The following is a 15221-nucleotide window of genomic DNA, read 5'->3' as shown; positions in this document are numbered from 1 at the left end:
GCCCTTCTCAGCACTGGAACCCCGAGAGGCCGGGCTAGATGCTCTCGCTGCGCTGATGGCCAGCTGTGCCACATGGACACACCCGTCGCTCCCTGGGAGCAAGCAGAGCACGATCCACACGTTTCCCGTACACATACAGGCTGGATGCCCCCCCTTGAGACACCCCTGCACTCCACAGCATGGGGCTGCTTCTGTCCACCTGTGGCAGCAGCTGGGTCAGAGGGGCCCACAGGAAAAAAAAAATATATATTTGTCACTTCGGAGGTAGGTGTTTCATAAAGTGAAGAGTCATTAAAGGTGGAGAGGGAGGGCAGGAGTGAGAGAAAATCAGTACAGTTAGGGCCTCTCAACTGTTTACCTTCTCCGCCATTTTAATACCTTGAGTGCAATCCTACCCCTTCTTTTCTGTGCTAACTTACTCCCTCTCCCTGCCTTCATCCTCAGGTCTTCCCTATCTCCCCATCTCTTTCCCACAAAGATAAGAGTGTTGTTCAAACCACATAAACAAACAGCGGGTGGAACACTGCTCTCAGATTGTTTTCCTCTGTGGGCTTCTTGAGGATGCAACGCGGAAGAAGAACATTGCTGTTACTCATCATCATAGGAGGTTGCAATCCATTCATGTTATGACTTCGTAAAATATCCTCAATCTACAGCACAGCAAAAGAATACCACTTTCTGTGAGAATTCCTCTGGTCCCGCAAACAAGTATACTACCTGTGCTGATCAGCAACCACCACCCCCAGAGCTTCATTCCATCTGATTCAGGAAAGACCAAACGTGACCACACTAGAAGTTTCAGCAGAAGCGATGAAACTTGCTTGACAACATTTAGTACATACCTGCATGATTTAATTCTTAAGCATAAAGTATGGCACCTAGAAATCTGAAGTCTGTGACAAGATGTCGACATCTTCAACTGAGATTGGAAACCTGCATGAAATGTAAACCGCAATAGCTCCAGGTGCACAGGTGTCTCGGTCAAAGAAGGCGGGAATACCAAGGCGCCACCCACAACTGTGGCTACTCTGTAGTAAGAGAAGCATCACATGCGCAAGGGGTACATTGGGGGAGACCAGACAACATGATGCCACAGACATTCATTTGTACAGCACAGTAATGTCCTTCTCTGGGGTGACATGTTTCGTTTACATCTTTCCATCTTAACTAATTTCTAAAACAAAACAAAAGAACACTTTGGTCAACACATACATACCAATGTGAGTCTACGGGCAAGCAGAAAATCTAGAAGAACAACAGTCCCCCAGGGATGGGGCTGAAAAAGAGAAGAGTTTGCAAAGTCCTAGTGGGGCCCCTAGACACAGCAGTATGTAAATGATCCCCTTTAATGTAAATTTACAATACAGTGCCAGTGTAGATGAGACATTTGTTTTAAAGCAAATTTGAAAATAACCCATTAAATTTTTTTTTGTGATTTATTCATTTAGCTGCAACTTTTCTCAAAATCAATGTTAAGCTATTAACAGTGATTTTATCATTTACACAGGAAGGTAATCTTTACTGGAGCCATTGAGGGCATGCACCTTGCTCAAGGCTCCAGCAAGAGCACCATTCACACCAGAGTCATTCAAGTTCAAGGCAGCTGGTCTAATCATTATGCTACATACCGTACTGTGATTCTCTTAAATGCATGCAGAATCTGCCAAAATATGAAACAATCACAGAGTGTGAAACTTCCATCTTATTCTCCTAGGATTGTACAAATATATCTGCAAGAACACAGAACTGGAGCACGTTCCAGGAAAATGGGCGGCACGGTTGCACAGCGAGTAGCACTACTGTCTCACAGAGCCTGGGTGGTGTGACAGAACGTGGGTTCGATCCCCACTCAGTCTGTGTGGAGTTTGCATATTATCCCCGATTCTGCATGGGTTTCCTCTAGGTGCTCTGGTTTCCTCCCACAGTCCAAAGACATGCTGTTCAGGTTCCCCCATAGTGTGTGAGTGACAGAGAGTGTGTGTTCCACTGATGTATGGATGAGTGACCCATTGTAAGTAGTGTATCTAGCAGTGTAAGTCACCTTGGTGAATAAGGTGTGTGGGCTGATAACACTACATAGAGTTCATTGGAAGTCACTTTGGAGAAAAGCGTTTGCTAAATAAATGAATGTAAATGTAAAATGCAAAATAAAGGGTAAACAGTTGGTACAGACTTAAACGTCAGACCTGGGGTCTTTGGTCACTATTTCTGCACACCATCCCTTTCCTACGGTGAACCAGAAATGTAAACAGACAATAGGGAGCTACGATATGCTCGTTTACAGTAACTATGGTAACAAGGTAAATCTTTTAGGAAGGCACGGTAAGCAGCTGCAGGTGTGTTCCCCCCTGTGTGCCAGAACTATTACACACTTTAATAAGAGCCCTGATAAAGGAGCTATTAAAAACACTGTTCCAATACCTTACTCGACAGGTGCGACACTGCATTTAGAGCCACCGAGCCTCTACCATGACACATCAAAGTCTTCCATTGCAGTATCAGAGAATCAAAAGAGCACTTGGCACACGCTCACATGCTACTTGCTCATGCTCTCACGCCACTGCTAACCAAGACTGCAATGATAAAATGTGATTCATAGGTTGTCGTGTCTCACCACTGGGACTCACTTCCTCCAGCCCCCCACCCCCAATCTGCCCCACCCTTCACTTCCTGCTGACCATACCTTACCCCTCCTTATGTGGCAAAAAGTCTTATACCCTGTCATCAACAGCACAATGGCAAAGACAACTATAGGGGAAGACAATTCTCTTCCCCTTTTACTGGTCATGAGACAATGTCATCCACAAATGAGCAATTATAATCTACCACTGCAATGGAGGAAGCTGAATCAGTCAACTGTTTAGGAAGAAATTCATGAAGCCTGAAAGATGTACAGGCTTGAGGATGAAGGCAGGGGAAAGGGAGTAAGTACAAAAATGCTTAAAAGAATCTTACATTCAGACCATTATAAATTTAGATCCTTCTCCCGCCTTACACGAAATGTGTCGGTCTCTGTCTGAGCTGGGTGAGTCCTTTTTCACAGTATTGGATTAAGGCACACCAAATGAAATAAACCTCTAGCTCTTAATTTTCCACTTAGAAAAGTAAAAATACACAGCTATTCAGAGCATAGGAGGACAGATCAAGGATAGACAGGAGGGTTTCTAATGTGTAGTAGTGTAGGACAGGAGAGGACAACACAGTGCGTTCATGAGCTTTCTTCAGGGCAGGGGATTACAGTCAGGCAAACGTCACCATATGTGGCTCCCTCGCTGGAAACGGCTCCTGTATGACGTACCCGTCTCATGTACAAAATTTCCACTTATTTCCTTTCAAATTCAAAGTTTTCAAACACCATTATCAAAGAGGTGTTGTTCTTATTGTTGCATTTCGTGCACCAGCACTTTGATCCAAATTTTAGCCATTCACTGCAGCACATTATACCGGAACTGAAGGTTAAATTAATTTCTTTCTACCTGGTATACAACAGCAGAGGTCCCTGCCTTGAGAACCAGCTAAATCAGGTATAAGTCAGTATTCTTAGCCACCAACTACTAACTGTCCATAGGAGGTTATGAGTCTTATGAGTCTGGATCAAAGCTGCTGCCCTGGACACAGCATGGCTCTGTGCTGCCCTGCTTCTGACCATCAAGCAACGGCCTGAAAAGCTTTTCCGCCCTCTCCTTCCCTGTAGCGCAGCCTGTAGAGTTCGGGCTGTGGCCAGCAGGAGCCCCAGCCCACTTGACATCTGTGTTTATCCTCCTGCTAAGACCAACAGGCCATATTTACTCAGGCCAAACAAATGCGAACAGGAAGGCAGCAGTGCGGCTCCATGGACTAGGGACACCTTCGTCCTTTCAGGTCTCCTCCACCACTACCCCTTGGTGCACTCAAAAACACAGAAAAATGCACGTACACCTACAGGCAAAGCAGTGACACTAACTGTCACTGTGATGCTGTCACATCCCCAACAGCTGATGCCAGAAAGCTCAGGCAGATCCAGAGGTCCACTTACCACTCACAGCCTCCTCTTTATCACACCTACGCTGACTGGCGGATTTTGTGACTGGATATTTTTCAAGCTAAAATATCAACCATACAGAAAACACTTTACAGCCTTTAAGCAGGCAAGTAAATGTTATCTTGGAAAATTGTGCACTGCCACTACCGTATTGTTTAAACAGGTTTCCTAAATACTATAAAAGCTTAACTGCAATTCCTATCTCCTCTGACAGAAAAGCATTATCCAGCAAGTAGTATACTATGCAGTGTTATCTGCCCAGACCTTATCCACCCAAGGTGACTTACCTTCACCCAAGGTACATTTATTTCATTTAGCTGATCCTTTTCTTCAAAGCAACTTACAGTTTTAAGATACTTACAATTATTTACCCATTTAAACAGCTGGGTAATTTTTACTGGAGTTATTTTAGGGTAGGGGCGCAGTGGGTTGGACCGGGTCCTGCTCTCTAGTGGGTCTGGGGTTCGAGTCCCGCTTGGGGTGCCTTGTGACGGACTAGTGTCCCGTCCTGGGTGTGTGTCCCCCCCCTCCGGCCTTGCGCCCTGTGTTGTCGGGTAGGCTCTGGTTCACCGCAACCCCGTCTGGGACAAGCGGTTCAGAAGATTTTATATATATATATGTATGTATGTGTGTGTGTGTGTGTGTGTGTGTGTGTGTATTTTAGGGTATGTACATCCTCAAGGGCATTACAGCTGGATGTTTGAACTCGAACCTGCAACCTTTGGGTCCAAAGGCACCAGATCTAACCACTACACGACCAGATGCACTACATACAATGAGTTACACATCCATGCACCAGTGAAACACACTGGTCTGTCACTCACACAGAAATGCTACAGGTGATTTTAGAGTGACCAATCCACCTGAACAGTATTTCTTTGAACTCAGAGAGGAAATCTGAGCACCCAGTGGGAACCCATGCAGACACGGGGAGAACATGCAAAGTACACAGATTGAGCGTGGATCAAACTCACGCTCTCCCGCACCACCCAGGCTCTGTGATAGCAGCACTACTCGCTATGCCACTGTGCATTCTGCAATATTTTCATAGTTTATATCATTGAAGCATTAAATATATATATATATATATATATATATATATATATATATACACATTCACATAGTGCATTAAGCTAGTCTAGAGGTGTAAAAGAGCACTTAGATTTAACTCTAACCCTAATGTATCAGATCCCAGAGACTATGTCTTTAGCAGAAAAATATGCTTTCACAGTTGTTGTATAGTCAATTCTACACCACTTCAGTAAGAATTCAACTCAAAAATAGATACACTACAGAAAAAAGATAAAATCCCTTCTCACCCACAGTTTATAAACATGCAACTTTAATCTCCAACCGCAACACTTACTCTTCCAGTTGATATAATTAAAATTCCGGTTTTATAGTACACTATGCATTGTCTCAGATTCTGGATTAAGTTGTAAATCCCCAGTGATGAAAACAATGGTTTACTTACATGTGGAACAAAGGTTCACACGTTTATTAATCACTATAAAAACTGTTAAGACAAAATTCCCAGTTGCACAGACTCTACAGAAGGGGATTTCACATTACCAAAAAAGTATTGAGCAGTAAATTCCAAACATTTTCCAGAGCCAGTGCCAATTCTTTTGTTTTCACAAGCTGCCCACTTCAATTTTTACCTTACAAGTCTATACATCTCATACACAACACATCAAAAGACAAATTCTCCCTAAAAATTTTTTACATTTCAACAATTTTGAAAAATTTTCAGCTGCCAGAGACTAAAAATAGGTCAGAAGCAGACAGTTTCTATGGCATACGGAACATACTAATAAATGTATTTCACGAAACTGATACACTAGATGTAATATCAGTACAATACTATCCACTGAAAATAGACTTCTGGGTCTGCCTTCCCATGACTCGGTTGTGCTGAAGAATATTTCATGTTTACTCAATAGCTGAATCAGTGTGCTGCAAACCTTAAAGGAAATTCCTTCAAATTATCGTGGCTTAATGGCAAAAAGAAATGGAATGAAACAAATCACCAGGAAAGGTGTGGAAAGCTACACAGAATAGTTCTGAAAAGGACAGATCGCTTGAGATGAGAGAACCAGAAAACCCGCTTTTACTAACTTTAAAAGAATCAAAAGAGACAAGAGACTGGCCTGCGTGTGTACTATATGATCTAAAAACGCCAACTCTAATATTTATACACACGAATGAAACAAATAAGCAAACATTCCAAGGGAAACTAAAAAAGTAAAACATCTAACTACTCATTTTTTACATTTATATTTATTCACTTAGCTGATGCTTTTCTCTACAGCAGCTGACAATTGTTTAAATATATAATTAATTAAATTATTCTACAGAATGTTTTCTTCTGAAACAATAAACAATAATCCGTATAACATGCACTTCCACGTTGGTCCCTATGCAGTGCACAAACCTTTTTTTGTCTAGTCCCCAAAATCAAATGCTTTCACTACACCTACCGCTAAGTATCCTGATAGCTACAACACACCAGGGTTTTTGTAAGCTTTCACTTAGCTTCTTAGTGCACAAACCTGTGCGACCAGTGACAACGCATAAATTCCATTACACAAACGTCATTTTGGTTTCCCAAGTGAGAAGCGCCCGCTGTAAACTTGGCATTCTTCACTTCCCCCTATGTAGTTTCTCACAAGAACTATAGCACATGGTGTGCCGAAATGTAGTGGCATGACACTTGCTTCCGGGAAAATGTCACAAATGCCTGTTTATGAATAAACACTGACTATGAGGACCTTGGTGAAGCCAAAACTTCTGAAATGTTACCACTATAGTGGACAATGCAGCACTGACTAGAAGGCAAAATTACAACAAGCATTAGGAACCACTATAATGTTCTCATAACAGCTGCTACAATATTCATGCATTTTATGGAAAAACTCTTTAGATAGAAGTAGAAAAGGGGAAAAAAAAAAAAAAGCCACAAACACCACATCACTTAGACATAATACAAACACAGAGGCCCATCCATCCAGGTTCTCGCTGTCCCTCGCCTGTCCTACCTCTAGATTTCAGGTCCTCAACCACAACCTTCAATTTTCCCAACATACTCCTCTGTAGCATGTCATGATTACAAACATATACGATCATCAGTCACAACAATTCAAATAATGCAGAGAGGATTAACATCATCATCAGTTCAGAGCAAAGGCAATCTCTGACAACAGGTTCCCTTACAAAGAATCTTATAATGTACATTACAAAACACAAGAATTTATGTCCAAAGTCAACAGGTAAAGCACAGAAACCATGTTTGATACTAAACGCAAGGGGTAAGGACATCATCTTACATTCAACAAATGAAATGTGCAAATGAATGAGTAACACCAAGCCCTCAATAACCTACTTCACACCCCATTCTTTAAGTTATTTACAGCTTTGCTCACTCACGCCGTTGAAGATGATTTTTGGCTTTGAAAAACATCACGTCTTTCCCCTTATCAAAAATTCAACAGTCCTTATTCACTATACACCAGCTGCCAGGGTATCTCATATAGCACGAGGAACGCGCGCGCAACGCTGCATTGGACTTGTAGTCCACCTGCACACACACGGTGATGGGCATTAAGGTAAGGACGGTTAAATAAAAACTACAAAACCCTGTCCACGCACGACTGCCGCGCCTGCGCACTGGGGTAGAAATTGAATCGGGAAGAACTATGTATGTGTACTTTGTAGTTTATAGAATGTATATAGTGAAACTACTACAATACAGTACAAAGTTCGTGTGTAGAAATAAACAAACGTCAACTCAAGCGAAGGCTCTAGCATTTCCTGTGTGAAAACATGTACAGCACATAATGGTCCCCGCGTAAGTAGTAGTAACAGCCCCAGCACACGATCACTACGCTTAAGCTCGTTAGAGTTAACCAGCCCAGCTAGCCAACCAGGCTTCCCACCATCGTGGAGACGGAGCCAAGTGAACAGTTCTTAAAAAAAGCGCTGAAAGGCAAGTGTCTTACCTTCGCGGTCCTCACACTTAAGAGAAACTTAAATCCCGTTTAGAAAGAAACTAGGGAGTCTGGACAACAAACGGTACCCCTTCAGGCATCTGAGAACCTCCGCTCTCTACAGCGGCTGCGGGCGACTTCTCTCTCAGCCAACCGAAACCGCGGCGCCCCGCTCTCACGCTCGCGCGCACGCACGCACACATACATACACACACACAGAGAAGCGCGTACAGACGCGAACACACGCTCTACTGCGCCTGCGCCAACATGCTTGTTGTAGTCCCAGTGTCCCCCCGACAGAGGTCTCCCCTGACTGTAAATGTTGGATACCGTAAAAATTCATGTTTTGCGTATACGTGTGCACAAAAGTCATAGTTACTACAAAGAACGGGGAGGTTCTTCTACCTTAGCATTATAACACTGTATTTGCATTATTACCAACATTTTGTTCTCCTAAAATACTAGAGTGATATCATAAAACACATCAATTTAAAACATGGTGATAATGAAAACCTATGGCAAATCCTGCTACGCTTTGTCCTAATGCAGTGTAACAGAATGGCAGTAAACCTTCAATCTTAAAGAAACACTGCGCATTGGCGCCCCCTGGGGGTCATTGAACCTAACAAAATAGCTTATTTAGTTTAGTTACTAAATTTCGAATGAAAGTTAGGTAACTATATGAAGGGTACACATTTCTAAGGTATCTAAATCCAGTTATGTATATTTATATAATTAAGTGTAGCAAAATTGCAACAAATCTTCAGTCATAGCCTAATATTCTTGGTTTATAGCTCCCTCTTGTGATGACATTTTTCAATCTGACGTTCAAGTACTAAGTGTTTTAGCTATTTTAGCATAATTGCAAGTTAAAGAAATGCATAGTTACACATAGTATATAGGGTAATGTTTAAATGTGTAATTATATCTATATACTACAGAGGAGCAACACTGCAGTGAACCTTCAATGGTGACAACATTTTTTGTACGGCGTCTTCAGTCTTGACGTGATGGTTTTGACTTGAGGACCCGGGAAAATTTGTCTGAAACATTCATCAACAGATAATACTGCGAGAAAGATATCTACAGTATATTTATTTGACATATCACTTCATAAGATTTTACATGAAGTTTTACAGTCCTCATTGTTATATGACACGATTACGAGTTATTTTTGATCCGATCACGCAGCTCGTACCAAACATGTCGTCCATCCGACTGTCTCGCGCTGCCTAACAATATTCTGATATTTCCTCTTCTCGCGTATTATACGTATGTTAAACAGCAAAATGACATTTAATTACTCCAAAACAAGCGTCTGAATGCTGTGCAATAATAATAATCAGTGAGGCTGGAATTTATTTGTTATTTGACACACTGAAGGTAGCCTTCGCTTCGTTTAATAAAACTGTTTCCATGATCTAGCCGTCAGGGAAATGACAGGAAGTCCAAGATAATATATATTTTTTGCTGTTTATTTATCTTATTATTCAAACTAACTAACTTTTTATTTCTATTTTTGCAGCTTGATATTTTACAGTAGTGAATTATGCTAAGTTGGTTGGTTGGTTCAGGGTCCTACAAATGGAACTTTCCTCTTGGGACTTCTGGGCTCCAAGTCCATGTCATGATCTGCCTCTCTCCACCTGCTCTCCCGCTTTAAATAGTAACTGCTCATCAGTTCGGAAGGGCTAACGCAAAATCACGGCTTCCAAAAGCATTTGAATAATATTCCGAATGATTTGTCAGCGAGAAGCAATTGCAGCGCAAAGCAAGCCTTCTTCAAGGCCTTCTTGTTCGTCAAACGGTTAATCCAGATCTTTGCCGAATCGAGGCAAAGTGTAGGATCGACATTTTCTCGTTAACCTGTGTTTCTCATTAACCTGTGTGGGTGAAGATTAATACAACAGACATTCACTGCCAATGGTGACGTGTGCAAGTCTTTTTCCAAGTGTTTTCAGCGGAACTTTGGACCTTGTCCATGGTGATCTAGGCTTTATTACCAAAGGTGCGAAGCCATCTTCCTGTGTCATTGTTTCAGTCTTTCTAGAGTAGTTTTAATTTCCTGTTTGTTCTGTGCTGTTGCCACAATACCAATATTCTTACAACCATTATTACAAGATGTAGTATGTACTTGGTACATATAGTACGATGATTTGCTGTTGTTACGGTTTTATGATGCTGTTATTATTACAGTATTGTATTAATAATGCTTTATGCTGCTGTGACAGTGTGGTGTAAACCAGGATGAGATGACGACTGAAAGGAGGGGATCGTGCACTCGGATGCAGTTCCAGGTACAGTATGCACTTCCATTACATCTGAGCATCAAACCTCCTGCATCTCCTCACCTCTTCCTCTTTCCTCAGTGACATTGCCCTGGTGGATCTTTTCTGTCTTTTGGTGCCATGGCAATAAGTGCTGAAACACAGTACACAGTACCTTTCCACAGTTCTCCCACCAGATCTTCAGTGATGCCAAGCTGAAACTGCAGATGCTGAGTCTGGCTCCATCTACATGTGGCCACTGCCAAAGACCAGAGACAATGTTGTCTGGCCCTGGTCACTGTTCAGTGGGGCACTACTGGTTCTCCTCAGGGGTCTCCTCTCGTCAGCAGCTGCAGTGTACGGGTCACAAAACACATGTTGAAGCCGTCATGCAGACCAGCAGTTGCTATGGATCTGGACAGCAGCAAAGGACATGGATGAGGTCAGAGGAACAGGTGAAGAAGATGCCCTTGGTCAGGGTGAGCTGCCCCTGTTCCTTGGTGCTTCCGCACCTGCTGGTGTGAGCTGGTGTGAGCTGGTGTGCACTGTCCCTTTGACTCCTCTTTGCAAGGTAGAGAGTACTTGTGAATTGTGAGGACCCCCACCAGCCACCATTGCCTGCCTAAAATTATACTCAGTAAAGCACTCCTGAAAGACCTAACAATAACAGGTAACCTATTTTCTTATGTAGCCCCATGGTCCTGGAGGAATGTTGTTTCATTACACTGTATACTGTACCAGCTGTATATGGTTGAAATGACAATAAAGCCACTTTGACTTTTGTTTTAACTTGGGACTGAGAGCCTCCTGTCTCCCTCACCCAAGGCAGGAGGGCACGAGTTCCACGGGACCTATAAAGTGGAGCTAAAGGCCTGGTTTTCCATAAATAAACAATAATACATTTTAAAGGCAAAGAGAGCAACACAGAATGAATGAAACACTGCAGTGACGCTATGAAACTTGAACACTGCCTCAATTTTAGCAGGTCGTTGGTGGACAGACTGATTGACAGATGGACCAGGGACTAATTCTGTGATGAACCTTCCTGTACCAGCAACATCCCATTACTGCCTATCTTTTGGTGCCAAATCCAAGCATAGCCATCTAAAAAAGAAGAAGCATTTACATACTATAGTTTTTTTTCCAAGAGACCGCAAAGGCTAATTTTCTGCCCCAGTTAGTAGTCTTCAGGGTTCACATGCTGAAGAATCATGAGCTCTAACTACATTATTGGCTAATGGAGAAAATATTTTGCAGGGATTATAAGATTTACAAGGTACAGCTCAGACAAAAGGCTTTACTCCTGTACTGGCAAAAAAAAAATAGGAAGGAATCTGATGCATGAAAATTGTGTTTTAAATGTTTTGCCTCCTTATGCACTGGAAAAAACAGCCAGCCCAGAGTACAGTGGATTATTAATGTATCTTCTTTCTCTGAGCAATGAACAGGTCTGGTTTGGAGGTCACTCTGACATGTCTCCACTTGGTGACCTTGAGCTGACCCATTACCTCAGGAAACTCAGGTGTGTCTACCTGTCCCTCCAGTACCAGACATTCACTTGATTACAGAGGAGAGCATCCCAGACAACCAAGGTGGAAAGGTGGTGCCCGACCCCACTCTCATCAAGATGGACAGAACAGCCCAACTGAGTCAGCAAGTCAGGGTCCATCAGTAGTCAGGATGGCAGCCTCTGCAATAAACTTCCAACTGGAGCCTCCTTATAGTTAGCTAGAAGTCAGTTGATGGGACAGCTTGTACATGCCACTTTACTTCCACAGCATCCGCTCCAAAAGGCCTGCTTTAGAACCTCAGTGAACCTTTATGTCTCTCTTCTTTGCACCCCTTCATGCAATGAACCTTCACACTTTATCCTTGGCCAGAGGGGATTGTGGAATGCCCAGATCAGGCAGAAGAAAAACCAGCCCTTCAGGTCCAACAAAAATTGAACCCTGTGTCCATCATGGACATAATGAATTACAAAGGCAACTAGTGATACAGCAAGTTGAACCTGGACTGGGAGCACAGGCAGATACTTGAGGTGAAACTAGAGACTGAAGCTTGCCAAACAATTACCTCTTCCAGGAGGGAGAGAATCATTTGCCGTATCACTGGAATGACAATTCTGAGCTTTGATTCAGTTTACACCAGCTCTATAGTTTATAGACATACCTGGGACCAGAAGTCTGCTTATAAATTTGTTGGAAAATCCAAGGTCACATTTATTACTAAGTCACAGTCATTAAATACTTAACAGTACACATGCCCAATGACTGATTTACAGGTTAGTATTTGTAAAATTCTTGGATATAGCTACAATAAGTTCTAAAAGTAATCTTTTGTAGAACTTTTTATTTTAATGTATTAATTTTGGACCAGCAACCCTAATTTGGAGCGAATACCAATAGTGAGTGAGTGAGGGAGTGAGTGAGCGAGTGAGTAAACCTTGAGATACATTAAAATTAATACTGAAAAACTTTAAAATGAAAACCTGAAAATAAAATTTTGATGTTTTCACAAGTTTCTATTCAGTGCCAACTGCTGATCGATGCAACCCAGAAAAGAGAGTTATGTTCCTCATATTGTTCCTCATATATGGTTCCTCATATCACATACAATATACAATCACTTTTTGTAATTACTACTTATTTACATTTACATTTATTCATTTAGCAGACACTTTTCTCCAAAGTGACGTACATCTCATAGAAAATACAATGTGTGCATTACATTAGGAGAAAGAGAGACATAGTTGCAGACATGTGATTCTTAAGTACAGTTTGTTTATTTCTTTCCACCATAAGAACCAATGTTCATCACACGAGTTGCTACATAAAATTCAGAATATCAATTACTGATCACCTTCTTACAAATCTTTTTTTTTGAGATACACAAACATTTACATACGTTACAGGACTAGCTGCATAAAGGCTTATCTGGGCATCATCATAAAGTTACAGTGCATTATTATTTATTTACATTTTTTGTATTTATACTACTATTTATAATCTTGTGTTTGTATACTCTGTAAATATGTTATTTATTTATTCTGTAATCCTGTGTCAGCTGTTTGTTGTCTGTAAATACTAGAAACATCTTGAACCACAGCAAATTCCTTGTGTGCATGAGCACACTTGGCCAATAAAACTCATTCTGATTCTGATTTTGATATTGTTGCTTTCAGTTGTATACAAAGGGGACCCCTGCTATTGTAGTGCTTAATGCTGCTGTCCCTGAACCCTAAGATTGCAGGTTTGAATCCCACCACCAGATGTAGTACCCTTGTCGTACAGTACACTTATTCTGCAATAGTACACTTATTCTACAATTGCTCCAGTAAAATTGCCAAGTTGTAGAAATGGGTAAATAATTATAGAACACTTAACACTGTAAGTTGCTTTAGAGAAAAGTGTCAGCTAAATTAATGAATATAACAAGCACTCGTGAACTGCAAACACTGTAAAAGCAAGTTGAAATTGAAGCAGCCCTATTTTGTTTGGGTGTGTTTTATTGACATCTACTAACTCGTGAAACACAGGTCATGTTTGCTGTGCCGCAAGCAAACTTTAGAAAATAGGTACGTAAAAAAACCCAAAACAAACTGAAATGTTCAAGGAAATTCTAACCCAATTATTTGTAAAGCAAGAAGCTACATTATTTCCTGAATTTGCAGTGCACATAGTGAAAAATGATCTTTCACTTACTTATTCCTGCTTCATAAGGATAAAAAAAAGTTGCTACCGTTACTTGCAAAATTACATTTCTGCTTTCAAGAAATATATACATTTAGCCAATATGCTCTGCAAAGTAACTTCTGATATTGGAACTACTTACCTCTTTATACACCTGGGTAATTTTACTGGAGCAGTTTAGGCTGAACACCTTCCTCTAGTCTAAGGTACAACAGCAAGAGATGGGACTTGACCCTGCAACCTTTGAGTCCAAAAGCATCACTACGCTACCAATTGTCCCATGAAAGAAAAATATAAATTTTATGTCTGACAGGGGGTCATTTTCCCAAAGATCAATATAAATCGTAATAGAATAGTGTGTGGACAGTGTGATGTCTGGGATGTTTTGTCTTGTACTTAGTTACCACATTTCACCACGTTACATCGTAGGGATCGTGGCAACAATTCATTGATCTGGAGTGACGTAATGACAATTTAATTAACTCAAAACATACGCTTACTGTTTCAAAAAAGAGAATAGACATTGCTATCAAAAACAGCTTGGCGTGTCTGTTTAGTAATCAGCAGTGTGTACATTATGATTATTAATTTGTTAATTTACTCCGTCATTTTACCCAGTCTGTCTTTTTTTTTTCTCCTGTCGTGAAACACGTACCCAATCGACAGCCGCTAACAGGAGCGTTTAACCAATCAGGAGACTTTGTTGCCTCAGCAACAACAAGCATTTCGGTCCGTTTTGCAGTACACACTTCGAAACGAGTCTAATAAAAGGACGGATTAAGAATGATCAATTAATTACGCGAAAACACACATTTTTAATTGCGTTCCTACTCACCGATACAGTGATACAAATATCAATAAAACGTTAAGCCTAACAGTTACTATTATCATCCGTGTCTTAGACTGAAATAAACAGAAATAGTAAGGTTACATGAAAAATGTCAAAGATATTTGAATGATTTCGGATAAATGTTACAGATGACATCCGGAAGAGGAGAACCAGGATGTGACATATGTCCGACTTCTGAGTGTGGCAGATGCAGCGACAAATTATAATAGCGTGTCACTTGGTTTAAATATCATTTTGCCTTAGCATTACTGTTACTTCGTTAAACATCGCAGCTTCTCCAATGTTTTAATAAATGTAGTTCATCCTTGCCATCCCTATCCGTTCACTGCCGGCGTAGCCTACAAACAATATGGCGGCCTCCTCGAGAAAGTAGAAACTACATTTCCCAGCGTCCCTCTGTACTCTCCA

The 15221-nt window shown here is 41.3% G+C and overlaps 1 protein-coding gene across 2 annotated transcripts in view; it reads right to left on the bottom strand.

Moving 5' to 3' along the window:
• Positions 1-8189, bottom strand: part of sipa1l3 (signal-induced proliferation-associated 1 like 3) — a 50305-nt gene extending 42116 nt beyond the window's left edge. For both annotated transcript variants that reach the window (XM_018748778.2, XM_018748780.2), the window contains exon 1: positions 8020-8189. The gene's annotated coding sequence lies outside the window, so the exon portion shown is untranslated. The remainder of the gene's footprint in view (positions 1-8019) is intronic.
• Between the last annotated feature and the right edge of the window lie 7032 nt (positions 8190-15221).

Source organism: Scleropages formosus, chromosome 10, assembly GCF_900964775.1.
Source record: "Scleropages formosus chromosome 10, fSclFor1.1, whole genome shotgun sequence".
Lineage (NCBI taxonomy): Eukaryota > Metazoa > Chordata > Actinopteri > Osteoglossiformes > Osteoglossidae > Scleropages > Scleropages formosus.
The sequence above is the reverse complement of the archived record's forward strand: the minus strand, read 5'-3'. Positions and strand labels throughout refer to the sequence as shown.